Raw genomic sequence first — 17,134 nt, forward strand, 5'->3', positions numbered from 1 at the left:
CACACTCCAGGGCTTCAATGTCCTTCTTGCATTGAGGGACCCAAAACAGAACACAATACTTAAGGTGTGGCCTCATCAGTGCAAACATCATGGAAGAAAGGTATGTAATTAGGCTCCTTCTGTGTCTGTGATTCTTATGATAGAAAGAAATGTTCCCTTCATATATTTACTAACATTCTGTGTAGAGGAGGCACACCTCTTTGTAAAATGCTTTGCTCAATGCAAAACCTTCTGTTTTCTGTTCTTACTGCATGAAAAAGACCCTTAAGCAAGGAGGGAAAAAGCCCTCCATGTACTGCAGAAGATTTCCAATGACTTTTCCTAAAAGGCACGTGTATTTGGATGAACGTTTATCACACAGTTTCTTGTGTGTATGGTCTATCTATGCACCTCGGTGACAGCAGACAAGATTCAGCAGTGTGTTCCCCTGCTGTGGCTGCTGAGGACCCTCTCCTTGCACAGCCAGCCCACCCCCACCACCTCACAGAGTCCACAGCAAAATGAAATTCACTGCTTCACAGAAAGGTAAGAGCTCAGTGCAGCGGAGTAATTAGTAGGGATGATTAAAGGCAAAGATTATGCATTAGCAAAGGAAGATAAGCATTTAATTTCTAGCCTTATTGCATTTCAGACTAGAATATTGGTTCCAAAGGTTGCTGCAGACATATTTGCCTTTCTATATATGTATGAGCATAATATACATATGTACGATCACAATCTCCTGCCTTGCTTTAATAATGCATTTAATTGCTTTCTGGCCCCGCCTCAATCTGCCTACATTCATTTCACAGAGAAGAGATTATTTGCTGTTAGCCTTTAGGAAATAAATTGTCTGCCATCCTTAACGCGGGTAATAAAAGGCACTGCATCAGCCTGCTCGCAGTTCTGTGCATTGCATCTGCTTCCATACAAAGTATAGATGACAGCTGTTTTGCTTGTGCCATCACCAGCAAATTGAGTAAGTGTGCAATGTAAAATATAAGCCTGATGGATTTGCTGAGAGTCATACTCAGCGTCTTCCATCACTGTTGTTGTGACAGTAAATAAATGTTTGCGTATGATATTTGCATTACATATTACAGCTACGTGCTATCTTTTTAAATGCCATACATTATAATGCATAATAAATATACAGGTGCGATACTCTGAGCAACTGACCTGTTTGCATATATACGTACTTAGACACAACAGCACCCCTGCATGCAGGAAATAAACCCATACATCCAAACTATGCTTATAGTTAGTGCTGTCTACAGCAACAGGCATTTCCCTCATGTATTACAGAGCTGAACACAAATTGAGCTGGAAAGGGCAGAAGGCACATGAAAGGAAAGGGAGACTGATGTCCAGGTCACGCTTTTCCATCTGAGCAGGAGCTCCTGGTGTGACATTTGTCCTCAGGGGAGGAGGCAGGATTGGGAGAATGCTGAATCCTTTCCCCTATTGCTTTCACGTGGGGACTCTTAGGATGTGGAAGTTCCACAGGGACATGAGTACAATGGCCAGAGAAATCCCAGGACGTCAGGTGTGAGGCTGCAAAGATGAGAATTTAGAAGTAACCTAGTAGGAGGAAGGAGCTACTAAAGATACCATCATCACCTCCATGGGGTGCACGCTGCACATCTGGGCTTATACTTGCTCTAAGCAGCTATAAGCATCCTTGGTAGAAGAACTGAGGGCATTTCAGCTCCTAGAATGCTTTTATTTCCCTCCCTCCTTCTTTTTTGTTTTTTTTAATCAGTAGGGAGGGGTAGGAGTTGACAATTCTTTCTCTGATAAATATCAGACACATTCCACATTCCACTTAGCAGTAAATAAGGACAGTGTGCAAATTTCGCCATAGCCTCCTTTTGTACTTGTTTTGTTCAGCTCCCCATTGAGTGAGCAGCCAGAAGGGGCATGAAACAGCAAGAGCTGAGATGTGGTGTAATGGAACACAACACATGGCAGAGAAAATTGATGAAGAAGAGGAAGAAGAAGGGAGAAAAAAAGGTATTTCTGCATGTCCTTTGAGATTGTTGGCATGAACGCTGTGGATGCCAGAAGTTGTGTAAGATAAGGAAAGCAACATGACAAGTTCAAGAAAGAAGAATCTCTCAAGTGCTGCTATTCACATGGACATCACCAAGCCATCAGGTGAAACTGCCCTGAGAAAGACTCACTGCACACCTGCACTTTTCTCACACCCTACTCAGGATCTGCAACTGGCCTGGGTTACGTGTGTTCCTCCTTTGGGGTCTTTAGATGCCATTTTGTTGTTTAGTTTGATGACTCTTAACAAAAATATTTCATTAAAACCTTCTGGCCGCTCTCTGTTCCTGTAGCTCTGGGCTGAGAAATACAAATGCTGCAATGAACCCTGAGCTCAGCTGAGCTCACACGTCCATAAAAATAGCAACCCTATAGCTGTGTGCTCAGACCTGCTGCCTGGTAGCAGCAAGGAAGCTGGTTTTAATGTCAGAGGTGCAAATTAAACAAGACAGGAACAAACTGTGAACTATAAAGCATGCAAGTGAAACTCCTAAACATCCCATTGTGTAAGGAAAGACCAGACAGGTCCTGTGGGCTGGATTGCTTTGGAAATACCTTGGCTAGTGGGGTCCCAGTGGCCAGTGCCTCACTGTTGCCTTCACTCTGCTGGCGGATGGGTTGTGTAAGAAGCTTTAGTTTCTCCTTAAAGCCTTTGTCTTTCAAGAAAAGTATTATTTGCCTTGGTTTCTGTTAGAGGAAGGCTCCAGGTGAAGCTCTAGGTGATTCTAGGTGATGCCAGCGTGAGTCTCCCTGTTCTGTCCTTCCCCAGCCCATGACACATCCTGAGTGCTGGCCCCAGAGCTGTGCCTACCCTCAGCCTCTCCACTTCATTTCTTTCAGAAACAGCAACAGAAACAACATCAGAGGTTGCCTCCGTATGTAAATCATTCTGATTACTGCCATTTTATTACAGCATCATCTGCTTGCATGGCACTTTGCGGCCATAAGGCTGGTGCTCCCAGAGCTGTGTGGATGGATGTTTAGGTACTGTGTGGGAGCCAGGTAGCCTGACCCCTCTTCAGGCAGAAGTCCCAGTGGGGGGCTTTCACTTGGTGTAGGACAGGGCCCATTGTACCCAACACCCTATTAGGTGGGCAGACCCACATACTGTATATGTTTCTGGGCTCCAAATTGGGACATGTTACATACCAAGAGAGAGAACATTCCCATTCAGTGCCTGATAAATTATTTTAGTGGCCACATCTCAAGGATGTATCAGGACAGGAGCTGAAGCAAGCAAAGCACTGAGCATTCAGGAAAGGGAGGTGTGAGGGGAGAAAGGAATTAATCTGTTAAAAGACTGAGGCTTTGTATATGCAGCAGAAATAATATTTCAGACCTGCAGTAACACATAGCTGTAAACTGAGCAGTGTTTGGGCTTCTAAATTATCTAGTTGTCATGTTTCTGCTATATTTGCTTTGTGTTGAAGGAACGCGGTCTGAGAGCCCAGCCAAATCTTCAGGCTTATGAAACAAAAGGGTGTTGTTGCTTTTTTCTTTATTTCAACTAAACACCACATCTGCTGCTTAGTTTAAATATTCTTGCTGGGCCTGGCAATAGAATCTGATCCATGAGAAGGACAAAGTGATAAAGTGACAAAGTGACAAAGGCAGCTGCGTGGCACAGCTGGCAGAAAGAAGCAGCCATCCCAGTGCAGCCCTGCCACCAGCCACCTGTGCCCTTGTCAGGAACAGGGAGAAGGACATGAGGTGGTTGAACGCAGCCACGGCTATAGCTCAGCCTTGCTCTTTGATAGTGTTTTGTGTATCTCAAAATGTAGCCTCCTTGTAGAAGAAGTTCGGCTTAGTGATGGGTTGCAGAGCTCTGGCCAGGCCTGGTGTTTGTCAGCGAGGGGAGGAAGGCCAAGTTTCCCATCTGCATGTTTAACAGAGATTATTTATGGTGTTTTGAAGAGATTCTAAAGATACTTCTAAAAAAATGTTTTCTCCCTTGCCTGAAGTCTTTGAAAACTTTGCAGTTAGTCCCATTCTTAAGGAACGGGGCCTGGCTGACAGCAGGACAGGAGCTGAGGAAAGGATGAGATCCCTGCTATTGGAGTGGGGTGGCCTACAGCTGCTTGCCATGCCCTGGCTCAGGCCTGAGGCCTGCAGTGGGGGGATGGCCTCAATTCATCCTAATTAATGCTGTGTTCACTGGTGGAACAGTGAAGGCAAGAGCTGCTGAGGGAGGAAGGCTCAGCGGGAGCAGGTGGTGGGAGTGTTGCCTGCGGGGCTGCCAGCTCCTCAGCTCGTGAGCAGATGGCACAGGGAGGGCAGAGCGAGCAAGGTTTGGCTGTATCTTCACATCCACTGTCGGGGGGACGTACAAAAAGCACTGCAGAACTGAACCAAGGTGAATGCCACATGCTGTGATTTTCCCTTGGGTGCATTTCCTTGAGTTGTCACATCGGGTACAGTGCAGGATCCAGCTATGCATATACCACCAGGCGAGATGAGCCCTACGCTCCTCGTAAGTTTGCCTGCCAACAAGCAGTGGGATGCACGTTACACAACACTGCAGTTTTTAGAGCAGGAGACTGGTGCTCAAACCCACCCATCACTGGGCCCTGCACACCTCCCCTGTCATCTATGGGCTAATATTTTCCACTCAGTGTACCCATAATAAACACAGCGTGCAGGCCTAGTTGGACAGACAGATACTCCACAGCAGGGTGTCCTGCGGCAAATATTTGGGGAGGTGTGTTTCACTTTTAAATGCCTGGTGTGAGCCCGACCTGGGGCTGGCTGCCTCCTCAGGGCCACATCCCATGTGCCTCAAGTAGATACAGCAGAGCTGCAGGCACAAAACTGATAAAAGCTCAGTTGGAATTATGGCAGAGTCATAATTCTTATCAATTTGTATGTCCCTTTGAAATATATGCTGGGGAAGCAAAATCCACAGTGGGGGAGGAACATTTGTGGAAACAAAGCTAATTGCCTGGTGAGGTGGTGGCTTAAGGGAAGGGAAAGGGAAAGGAAAAGGATGAAATTCTGCCTCTGCCAGCATCAGGTCCCAGAACATCCAGCTGGAACAGCCATAAATCCTGAGGAAAATGGTGTCACAAGACATCCTTGTACCAAACTATATCACACTCATAGATGTGATTCTGAGAATTTTACTGAATGTAAAACACGGGAGCAGCTTCCCCATGTTTCCTATAGGGCTTGGTCAGCCTGCCACAAAAGCAGGACATGGTACAGCAAGATGGGATTTACTTACTGAAAATTTAATTTCAAAGGGTTAATATGTGCTCATTAGCACATGAGCCTGATGGGCAAGTTTGTTTAATACAGTGGTCTACAGTGCTCTGGGAAGTGCTAAGGATAGGTCTCACTGCACTTTAAACATGCTTAAAGGTACTATGATATGTGTGCTATGATGTTTTGCTGAGTCAAACCTGAGGAAAGGACTTTGTAATGCTGTGGTCAGCATCTTATGCGTACATGGGGAGAGCTGTCAAAACTTAGGAAGATAAATTGCTTATAGGTTCAGAAAGCATGCCTTCCATTTATATTTTCACATATATAACAGTGTCATAGCAGCAATAGTTAAGTGATAAAGCTGTGGTTCAAATCAGCTCAGCAAGAATGAATAAATCTTCCTAATTGACAAGCTGTAATAATAATAAATATGTGAAGAGTTTATTTCTCCCTCTATCCGGTTGAAAAATGATTACATGGGAATCCTTACTAGCAGCTGGGCCTCTTCTAAATGACTACCAAGCCAATCCGCTCTGCAACCTCTGCCAGCTCCAGCATCTCAGTAATTAAAAAGGTTGTTGCTAATACTAGAGAGGACAGATGCTTCCCCTAGGAAGCCCCGTCTTCCATTCCTCTGGTATCACAGCTATGCTGTGGCCTGATTTGCTTTGATTGCTACTACAACCACCTGATATGTTATCAGTGCGCAATAAACACCATGGTTGAGGTGAGATATAAGATACGCAGTAAGAATGCACCCTCTGTTTCATTTTTGTGCTTACAAGATGCTTACTGTACCACAGCATCCCAAAAGGCAGCATGTTTGCTGCTGTTCCAAATTTGTGTTTTACCCTGAGAAATGAGGTCGTTGCTGTTTGCTACATTAAAAATACCTACAGGAATATGGCAGGTCACTAAAGGGTGTAGGCAACAAAACTGCAAGCGCTTTGCTACCTTTAAAGGGATTCTTCCCATTCTAAGCATACGATTTATGACCACATATTATTCTGGATTAGCACAGAAGATAAACAGAGTTGCTGGCTCTGGTCTCAGCAACGCTCAGTCCTCATGAAGCTGATACACAGCAGCACATTAGTGCCATTGACATCGCTCTCTGCTAGGCTGAGCTATTTGTGACTCTGATCTTTCCATCCATGCACAGTGCCTGAAGGATAACAGTGGCCTATCTGCTCTTCTTCTTGGGGAAATGTGAGTACCTTCAAATTTAAAGTGTCAGAAGTCAACCACAGGGTGACTGGCTCATTGAGCTAGAGCAGCTCAGGCACATAAGAGGCCGGTGTGGCTCACATTGCCTACAGCCACCTTCAACCCCTGGAGCCAGATGTGCACTGATAGGTGGACAGGGGAAAGGCAAGGAGCAAATGAAGCAAAGCAGTCAACTTCAACTGGCTCAACTTCACACCCCTACAACAGTGCTTAATTTGTGCTGCCTCTCTCAGCTTTTAGCTGAAACTTTAAACGTGCTTATGTCCTTCCTAAAGCAATGAGGGACTGGGTGAGGCAGGAATATCCTCATTTCCCTTTCCTTGTCCAAATATCCTTTGCCCCGAGGGGCTGCACAATGCCTGTCTGCAAGGACAGCTGGATACCATCCACATACAGCGCTGTGGGGAGCATTTCCAAAAGCAGCTGAGTGACATAGGTGCTATTATCATCTTGCAAGACTCATGCTTCCTTGAAATCCTCCACTGCACATGACCAAAGGCCTTTAAATATTTTTCAAGCCACTCCAGAGGCACATCAATATTTGGGTAGAGTCAGCTGTGTTTTAGACAAATAAAACTGCTTACGGGGACTCTCAGAAATGCAAGAGATCAGTGCAGGGTGATGTCTCCTCTGAAGGCTGTTTGTTTGATGTTCTGACACCTCTTGCCTCCTCCCTGTGAACCCTCATAGTTAAAGCAATACTGTGAGCTGTGGATGCATGGCAGGGCATTTGAATGTTCCCCATCAGCTTCTTTCTGAAACTGCTATACCAGGGCCTCCCCATATACAAGTTAAGGACAAATTAACCTCTACCTTCAATGTCAGCACAAGTTTAAAGAGAGTCACCTCCTCCTACTATTACATTGTCTGGTACTATGAGTTTTTTCTTCCTGTGCAGACAGCAGTATTAAGCCCACTAGAGAAGGAATGAATATCAATGAGAAAGGACACAAATGGAATATAGAGCACTTCTTCCTGAAGTTCTAATGGAAGTGCCTACAGGGAGATGGCACACGGAGCAGAGCACATACCTACACACATCACTGTGGGGAATCATCCACTTTCACTGAAAAATACCTCCTATGTAGGCAAATCCCTAAACATCCATTCAAATGAATGTCATATATATTCTCTAGCAATTGTATATAGTAATCAACTCCTCTCTCTTAGAAATGAAGGTGTAGCCAGAGCCTAGGGAGGAGAAAAGAGAGACCTGCTTCTATTGGAGGACAGAGAAAGAAAGGCCATATCTGTCCTGTAATCCATCAGATTGCTTCTCCCAAACTCTCTACTTTCACTCCATGTGGCTTTCCTCCCTGGGCTTCCCCAAATCAGAGCACAACAGAGCATTGACTCCAGAGGCTTTCACTTCCTGAAATGCCACTGGCAAAATGCACAATGCTCATGTTTATAGGCAAACAGCTGCTGGAGCCATGAGGCCCGGGGCTGTTCCTGGGTCTCCTCCTGCATCTCTACCTCTTGCTTCTCCCTGAGCATCTTCCTCAGTGCCCAAGCTGATGCAATCCCTATTAGTTCTGCACAACCAATCATGGAACAGCTACAGGCTGCCAAGTTTTTGCAGAAAATCCATCCTTACAGCTAAGGGATTGCCAGCTGATGGGTACTTGGTGTGTAACTGCCTTCTTCTCCAGCTATCGTGGCAGCCCTGTTTTGGGGTATACAGCAGTGATATCGTTGCTTCTGTCATGACTGAAGACCTTGTCTTCCCTTCATCTTCACGCTATACTCTGTAATCACCTGCGATCCAAGCATATATGCATTATTAATTTATTTTTTTTCTGGCTACAATAAAAAACTCAATGCTGCCCCCTGCCAGAAATGCAGTAGAACTGGTCTTAAACTGCTTTTCCTTAATCCACAAGTGCTGCACCTTTTTTTCTGTGGGTGCTGCTCTTACCCACCACCAACCCCTACCACATTTGAGTTACCAGTAAGGCCAAAAAAGTGATCTCCTCTCTTTCCATAGCACATTCTATGTGTTCAGCTTGTGGCAGTGATGGAGAGCGCATGCCAGCCACCCGGCTATTTACAGTGACTGCAAGCTAAAGGAAGGTCTAATGAAAAGAAGATATATTGCTACCCAGGTATAAAAAGAGAAATAGTGCTGTTACTGCCTGTGTTTATTGCAGTTTAAGTGGGAGAATATGTGGCACTCCTTTAAACTCTCATTAAGCTGCCATGCAGGATGACTTGCTATCTCACCAAGCCCAATCCTGTGTGCCTGGGCCATGGCTATGGTGCTGCCCAGACTTCTGCCCAAGGGTGGGTTCAGCACAACAGCAGAACCTATTCCCCATAAAGAAAGAAAACACAGCTCTCAGTAATATGGCTGCTAAATCATAGAATCATTAATACTGGAAAAGACCTTTAGGATCACCTAGTCCTACTGCCAGCCCTGCCCCTCCATGCCCACTGACCATGTCCCTCAGTGCCACATCCACGCAGGTCTTGAACGCCTCCAGGGACGGTGACTGCACCACCTCCCTGGGCAGCCTGTGGCACCCCACAGCTCCCCTTGTGTACATCTGAGACCTTTGCTCCGTCACTTTGTCCCACAGACATATGAGATTTCTCTGCATCCCAGTGATGGCCAGAGAGGGCCAGAGAGGGCAAAAAGGGGCTGGAGAGGGGCATGAATACATGGCCCACACCTGGCTTCCATTATTCCACCTCCCTAAAAAGCCCCTGCCAAGGTCAACCCCTCAACCCAGCCATCCTTGGGAAGGTGCAGAGGTCTTGGAAAGATATTCCCCAGTGCTGACTAAAGGTTTAACTTGGTTTCGTGGTGAGTCACGGAAACTACAGAAAGGCAACTCACCGGGGAAATCAAAAGGAGTAATTAAGAGAACAGTAATTAAAGATGTATCCTAAGAGATCCTGTACGTGACATCCGTGCCAGACAGCGGAGCTTGCTAGGCGTGAGCGCTTACCTTGCCCACTCTGGACTGCAGGAGCTGGGGAGAGATGCAGCCACAAAGTTGCCATGGCTACAGATGCACAAACCTGGGAGCTGGGATCAGCCCTGCGCCGTGCTGCCCAGAGCTCAGCTCCCAGCTGCAGCTGTGTGACTGACCCTGAGCTGCACAATGTAAAAAGAAAGAATGCCTCAAAGTCTTAACAGCTCCAAGGATAAGAAAGTAGACAGATTTGAGAAGGTGTTTTAATACATGCACACTGTACAGCGTGTGGGGAGGAATATGCCTCATGTTATTGAACTGTAAATGGAGGCACTCATTTTGCGGTCCTCATTCTGCATCCAAAACTTCTGCTTAGCTTTATTTGTACCACCTTCTGTCTTACACGTACCTGCATTCAGCCAGCAGAGATGTGCTAGAAGTAAAACTGTGTGTCTACATACCAGAAGGGAGTTTAACACAGGATGGAGTTCTAACACATGGAGTTCTATCACAACAAACCCCTCCATACTAATCACTGCATTCTAGCAGAGCATATTAACAGTACATTAGATTCCATCAAAAGCCGATTTTCTTTGTGTACAAGGTGCCAGACACAAAAATATGTGGTCTGATCAGAGCAGAAATGATGGCTGCACAATAACCACTTGAATATACTTTCCACACTATTTTCCGACATAAATCCTAGTGATAAAAGCATAAGAAACTGCCAAGGGTTTTAACATCATGGTGCTTATTGCACACAGTAAGAAAACCGGATTTCACTGTCTGAATGCTTTCCCAAGGGCAGGCTGAGACACAGACCAGTTTTAGGATGGCTGTAGTAAAACCCAACCTCACTTTTCAGGTCTGTGGGCAGATCTGTTTGTTGGGTCTATAAGAACAAGCAGTGGGGAGGACCAGAGCTGAGTCCTGTCTCTGTCCCTGAGGCTCCCACCACCATCCTTGTCCCAGCCACCAAAGACATAATGGAGCCATGCTGCTCTTGTGGCAGTGGGGTCTCCTTCCCCCTCCTCCCACATATACGCATGTGGGACATAACTTGATGTGCCCCTTGCAGAGCTGTGGCTTCTGGACAGGTAGTAAGCTCCGCTGATGTATATGGGTGCAGTGTGTTGTGGGCAGGCTGCATGGAGGTGCAGCAAGGGAGCTGGAGCTGGTCCTGGGGGGAAGAGGGAACCAAACAGCACCTCGTTGTGCTCAAAAGCAGGAGCATTCTTTTCCTTTCCAAAACACAGGTTTTTAATTCCTATATGTGGTATGAAAGATAAAACAGTTTTCCTTGGCAGAACCAGAAATGCCTGCTATGCAGGTGATAATGGATCGTAACAGAGAACAAGCCTAGCATCCACGACTGCTCTGAGTGTCAGCAAACCTGTTACAATGAGGGGTTTGTAGGCAGTGAATGTTCTGGCAGCATCTGTCTGGAAAGCATTTCAACTGCTGGGCTGGCCCCAGCACTTTAGCATCACATGAGCCCAAATTAACGAAGCATTGTCCTCCCTTAAGTGATCACACTTTAGCCATGGCACACTGATAGACTGCTCCATAAGCAAGCCCTGCTCAGCCATGCACGGGATGCCCTTGTCACAAAGGGGACAACTCACACTGCTTTGTGGCAACTGAAATGGGTGCTAAAAGCTTAACTCACCCACTGGGCTTTTCACTCTGAAAAACGAGGTTTCATAACCAGCCATTTCCCAAAGCCTGACTGTTTCTGAGCAGCTCCTTTTCTCCGACTACCCAGGCATTTAATTGCACGGCGCATCGAGCCCAGTGCCTGCACTCCTTGCATGTGTTTTGGTGCTTCCATCAGCCCCATTGCCTTTCCTAATTGAGACATAGCTTTCCCTTGAATTGTCGGAGCATCAGCAGGGGGCATCACTGCCTGTGGCTGCCTGCTCTCATGGAGCTGTCTGGGATTATGTTCCTCCAAGAAAACCTGTGCCCATGAACCTGTTGAGTGGTTACTGGAGCATGAAGCCCACACCTCTGGGTAAACCTAATAGGAATTAACGGCCTAAGTGTGACAGCCACAGCTGAGAGAATGGTACCATAACCATCTTGTTAGATAAACTCGCTATTTGAAGGTGTGATCTGTGGCATCCATAAAGCTTCCTTCAGCAGAGTTAGGATGTTTACAGCTCAGATGAGTTTTGTGTGCAGCTTCTTGTCTACGCAAAATATCGTGTTTCATAACAGAGGACTGAAGAAAAGCAATATAGTCTTCTGCAAGTTAGATTAGAAGACAGTAACACGTCTCAAGGTTTACACCCAAGAGAGCGATTGCAGTTTTCCATTAAAAACACTCAGATTTTGAAAAGAGATGAAACCCATTCACCTTTCTGGTTGTAAAGGGGGGTGAATCTAAACTCAAAGCTGGAATTCGTCTTTGACCCAAAATGAGATTTTAATGCCTTGGCTTTGCTTACTAAAGACTTCTATTAAAGCCATGGGACAAAAATGCTAATCCAATACTTTCCATCTTCTTGGAGCCTCTGTTCAGAATATCTCATTCCCCAGTTATACCCTGGGGTTGTTCTGGGCAGAAGGACGCTCCGTAAGGCAGACTGAACAGATGGTCCCATGTGTCTGTAAGCAGCTGTGTATTTAGCCAGGAGCCACTACGGAAGGGCTGGAATTGTTTCTGTTGTGTTGCCTTCTCTATGGAGCAGCTCAATCATTCACTCCACGAAGGAGAACAGGAGAAAAGCCCCTGCTGTGATGTCAGATCTGCATCCCATGGGGAAAAAGGGACTGTGCCATCCCTCAGACTGGAATGCAGCCAGGAGCACCAACCTCATCGAGGGAGCAGCATCAGGTAAAACCTCTCAGGCCTCCTTACCTGGTGCTTTATTCAAGAGAGGAGCCAGCACCATCTGACTTGGGATGAGATACAAGAAAGCCCAGTACTGATGCTATGAAGACTAGTTTTGTCAGGCTGTGAGCTTCTGAACACTTAAAATGCTATGTTGCCGGTGAATGCAACTCTTGGCTGTGCTAGCTCTCCATATGGCAGTGACCTATTTCAGGCTGATAATGAATAATGCCAACGATCAACCAACAATTGTAAAGAATTTGCATGTGTAAATCAAGCTCAAAGGAAAGAATCCACTTCCCATTTATCAGTTTGCATGTTGACTGCATAGTATATGTCCCACACCAAGAATTACTCATTCCTGGCAGCATTCATAGCCACAGAGCACAGCAATTGGAATTACACTTTCTAAACAAGTCCAGCACTTCACCTTGCACAGTCATAGAACTGTAGAATCATAGAATATCCCCAGTTGGAAGGGATCCCATAAGGATCAAGTCCAATGATCCACATGCTTACTGCCAACCTCACCTGTGCCGAACTGGTTCAGGTAAAACCTATGAGATGTCACACCAGCTGTCAGGTCTGACTTTAATGAGAGCATCCCTTTACAAGATGCATAATTTTTGCATGTGGAAAAAGGATTAAAGCTGTTTCACCGCCGGGTGCAACTACCTAAGCTCATCACTGTGCCAATGTGCAGATGTTCCTTTGATGCAACCTTTTTCTACTCCACACAGCAGGTTAGTTAGGTTCTCTATGAAGAAAATGGAGAGAGACCCAGTGGGGACCTGAAGTGCTGTGTGTTTGTTGTCATCCACCTCACTCATCGGAATATCGCATGAGCTGATGTGTCTGTGAATTGTTTTTATCTGATGCAGTTGCTGGCTGTAAAAAAAAAATCAAAGAATCAAGGAGAGAGGGCAGGTTTGAAATCCACAACTGAAATCCAAATGCCACAACAGGATGAGCTTAATTTTCTAGATCATTTCAGGCGTGAAGCAGAAGGTGACCCCACGGAAATCATTTTAATAACAGAAATGAGATGGGATGTGGCATCTGTAAGTGAGGGAGAAGGGAGAAGGCAGCCCTCCTTCCCCGGGGGCTCCGTCTGCTTCGTCTGGAGATGATTTTTCCATCAGTGCAAAGCGTGGAGTGGGAGGGCTGGGCTTTGTCAGGAGAATGCTGCTGTCTGAATGCCCTGCCTTCCCATGACATTAACATGAGGAGGTGAAAACTGTGGCTCAAAAACATGGATAAAAATGCCCCCAAATGGGCATGCTCCTGGGTCAGCATCAGCTGGGCAGGCAGGACAGCCAGCTCCATCCCTTCCTCACAGCCTGGTCCTCGGTGAGGGGATGAAGGGCAGAGAGAGAATTTGCCTCATGGTCATTAAAGGAAGGTAACACAATCTAAGCTATGGATTGTAGGCTGGGAAAAGGTTCACATCGTATAAAAAGTATTGTCAGAGCTCAGCCATCAGGCGAAGCAGGAATGGTAATCTATGTACAGATCTCAAGCCCGTGCTATGGAGATATGAGATATAAAACTGCTTCTCTAACTCCGAAAATAACTTCCTAAAAAGAGGACACGTAATCTCAAAATGTTAGGGAACGAAGGGCACCACAGCTAATTAGCTCTGCAGAAGGCATTCAGGAGACCCGCAACAGAAACATCCTTAAAGGACAAAAAGGAAATTCTCTCCTGTGAGTTGGCTTAGCACCAATGTCAACAGTCACCGACTTCAGACAGGTGACATGAAGGAGATGGTTGAATAGAGTCGCCAATGGACTGCTCAGCTCAGTGGATTTCAGATGTCAGCAGCTAAAACTCCAGCACGCGAGCTAGTTTCAAACCTGGTGACAAGGCCACCTGTTCAAATTAGGCATCCTGAAACACAGTCTGGCCTCAAGCAATAAATATTTCCCTGAGAGGTACAGATGGAAACTTAGGAGCCGCAACACAAGCACACAAGAAAAGTAAGGCAAATATTCTACTCACCACAAGTTGGCAGAAAGAACTGTTAGAAATCCTATCCCTGAAGAGCTCAAGGATAAAGGAAAGAAAGACTCAGGAGCAAGAGATGAAATATTTGAAAGTAGAGGGCATCGCATCAGTATTTGCCATCAGCAGCCTGAAGTTAACTGCTTTTTGATTGTGTTACAAACACATACAGAAATAAAGGAAATTACTCCTTAGTGAAGACTCTGTTTTGTTATTTTATCAAAGAACAAATGATATTTCAATTTGCCACTTGCTAAAGTTGTTAGTTTCAACAGCAACTAACTGTTGCTGTGGGTACTTCCATGGCACTGAAGCCCAGCTGACACATCACCTCAGCACTTTTTCTCCCTCTTTTGCCCTGCCAGCAGCCAGCATTGCTCCCACCACCCCCAAACCTGCCTCCAGGCCAGGCAATGCTTGGTGCAGACAAATCTAGCCCCCCTCGCTCTGACACCATGTTTACACAGGACTCAAGCCCACCTCCTCCCATTTCCTACCACAGTTCTCCACCTCAGCAGTTAGCCATATCCCGGTGTTGTTATTTACAGCAGGCAGATTACAGAGCACCAGAAATAGCAAAGCATCATCCATTCAGTCGCTGAGCAATGTGAGGTACTAAGAATGATGAATCCTTCCTACCCAGACAAGAAATGATTGATTTGAATAATTGCCTGAGAATATTCACATGACACTCAAACACAGTCGCTGTCATGATTACCAATGTCTCTGTTCCTCACAGTGAGTCTATAATTGGCATAAGTGTCTCAGATAATTTATACAGCAACACGATTTTCACACTTTCCCAGTTCTGGATAGTTGCTAATATTTCATGTGACAGTCACTTTATCATACAAAGGGAGCTTTCACAAGCTTTTGGCACATCTATTGATGCCGACTGTCACTGAATTTCTCCATTTCCCTGTCTTTTTTATTCATTGTCACTAGTAACTACCTATTCCTTCTTTGTGTCCCAGAGATTAGACGTGGTATTAGGTCAGTACAAGTCTTTTCCTTTATTTAAGAGAAAGACCTATTTGTCAGTTCACACACAAATCTAGTTAAGATTCTGTTAACAGGGAAAATTCTTTGTTTCTCAAGCCCATCTAAATGACAAGGTAAACAAAGGAAGTATTTGCTTATTTAACAGTTCTCTATCCTCCTAAGAAGACTACTTCAAAACTCATCGGGTGCTGTTGCCACTCCATGGTGAGTGGGAAAAGATCTGCTCTCCCTTCAGCTCTGCTGTCTCTCCAGCACACATGCCACATGTTGTTCCCTTCTCTCATCACTGAGATCTGATTGCTGGGGCAGAAAACAAGACTGTTCTCTCTGGTTTATTCTCCCTAGATTGATCTCTCTAACTAAATTACTGGATAGCCCAAACTGACACTCTTAGAAGTTTTTTGCAGTCTCTCCATAGACACCATATTTGCTTTAACAGCATATGTACTCTTTTTACTTCGTTTTACCTGCCATACAAGAGGCAAAGCCTTAAACTTCCTTGGCAACCCCAGCCATTTCCTAGTCCTTTGCCGGCGGAGCAAATCATGGGGATCCCAGTTGCCCTTCTGGGGCACCTAGTACCTTCCCCAGCACACACACCACTCACTTCAGGGCAGTGCTGCTCAGCAGCCATGGCAGATTCTTGATTTTCATGTGAAAAACTGCTACTGGGGCTAAGTACTCATCATGATACAACTATTACTGGCTGTCAGGTTCATCAGAGAGTGGGGCGGCTGCTTGGATTTGTCAAATAAGAGACATTTTAATGAATTTGGCTCTTTGGAGGGAACAAAGTGTCTATCCTGTCCATACACATTCATATACCTGCAGTAGAATGGCATTAATATGCATCAGTCCTTTAGCAAATTACACAAATCTGCAAGAGATGTTTGAGGCGTGTAGCGCTTTCAAAATCCTTAGTTCTGCTCTCTCTCCTGTCTGCATTTTGAATATGCCGAGCAAATGTGCGGAGCCTTTAGTCCCAAATGGTTTCACTGACGTTTCTGGCTGAAGCAGTGCTCTTTGGCAGGATGAACAGGCAGCAGCACGGTCCACGGATGTTGCTTATTACCTTTTGCAATACTTGAATCACTGATGCTAATCCAAAATTGTTTGAGTTTTACATACAGACTGGCTGCCCCATAGGCTCTGTTGAGCTGTGATTACACGGCACACAAGCTACCACATACTTTGGTTTCTGTGCCGTGTCCACCCAGCTAATCATTTACAAAGCTCATATTTAAAAAATCCAGGTGGCAAGTTGCTGGCAACAACGTGTATGAATGACTTCTCTTTCCTGGCATATAAATGTTCACAGCTCAAGTGCCCACCGAATGCATATTTGTGCAGCACACATGGAAATGGTGAAAACTAACAGAGAGCAGAGGCAGGAGAGAAGGAAAACAGACCAAAGAGCTGAGGCAACACTGCACAGAAACACACACCAGGGTGCTCTGTAGCACAAATTGGACATATATGAACGTTGCCAGAGATAAATGTGCCACTTAAAACTCGCTCGGCTCCTCTCTGTGCTCCTGCAGGTAGCTGACTTGCTTTGCAACACGGTCCTTCAGCCATGTGGGGCTGCAAACAGCCTGAACACAAACGCTGTCTGCTCTGTCAGATCACAACGGTGTTGTCCTTGCAGCCTGGCTAGGTTAAAAAGAGCATAAAAAAACCTAAAAGCGGCCTTCCCTTCCTCTCTCCAATCTGGCAACTGCCCATCTAAATCTTCCCACCACTGATACATCTGTCCTCCAAGGGCTGTGTTACCACATCCCATTCCCTGTGCAGGTCAGCCCAGTCCAGATAATGGATCATGCCTCAGGAAGAAAGCAGAGAGCACGTAAGGCTTTCAACAAGAGTGCTGGGTGTTATAAAACCAGCGGTTTTAGCGTCTACAGAGGCACCTGCT

The sequence above is a fragment of the Coturnix japonica genome, chromosome 2 (assembly GCF_001577835.2).
Source record: "Coturnix japonica isolate 7356 chromosome 2, Coturnix japonica 2.1, whole genome shotgun sequence".
NCBI classification, from domain to species: Eukaryota; Metazoa; Chordata; class Aves; order Galliformes; family Phasianidae; genus Coturnix; species Coturnix japonica.